Source organism: Myodes glareolus, chromosome 22 (genome assembly GCF_982192425.1).
Source record: "Myodes glareolus chromosome 22, mMyoGla1.1, whole genome shotgun sequence".
Lineage (NCBI taxonomy): Eukaryota > Metazoa > Chordata > Mammalia > Rodentia > Cricetidae > Myodes > Myodes glareolus.
The window spans coordinates 22,400,396-22,401,070 of NC_142047.1; positions in this window are offsets into that span (position 1 = coordinate 22,400,396).

Consider the following 675-nt stretch of genomic DNA (forward strand, 5'->3'; position numbering starts at 1 on the left):
TGCCCAAAAGCAAGAGTGAGATCTAGGAAAGTGTTTGCTAACCTCTGAATTCAGCAAGAAAACGTAGAGCTGCAGCATGCTGTTACCAGCATGGTCATGTTGTAAGCTGTGGGTTTTCTAAACAGAAACCTTGACATACTACAACAGCAATAAAACTCAGATCAGCCTAGCATCTCTTCCTGTATGCAGCGAGTGGCTTAGTCCAAGGAAGGAGGATTTCTCATGCATTTTATTATCTAAAAGAAGCCTGGGGTAAAAATTCAGTTCCTAAAATGTCATGTGATCATTCCCTGGGCATTACAGAGAAGCAGCCACATCCTTGGCAGTTCTTAGGCCCAGCACGCACCCTATGTAATGCACAGCTCTGGGTCACATACCTGCAGGTGAAACGGCATCTTGGGAGGAGTAACCTGTGGCTGGAGGCTTAGAGATGGTGGTGATGAGCCATATCCAGCACATCTCAAGAGTAGGTAGATGCCACGCTGTGGCCCAGGGTCAAATGCAACACCCTAAAACAAGCCATAGACATAGTGTGTGTCTGGAAGCTTGATGAAGAACCAACTTTTATGTTCCCCCAACCCAAGACCCTTCCCCTAAAGAAATCAAAGAGAAAGAGCCATAAAAACTGCATTTTAATGATACAGAAATAGTACATAGTACAATTCTTTCCACAGC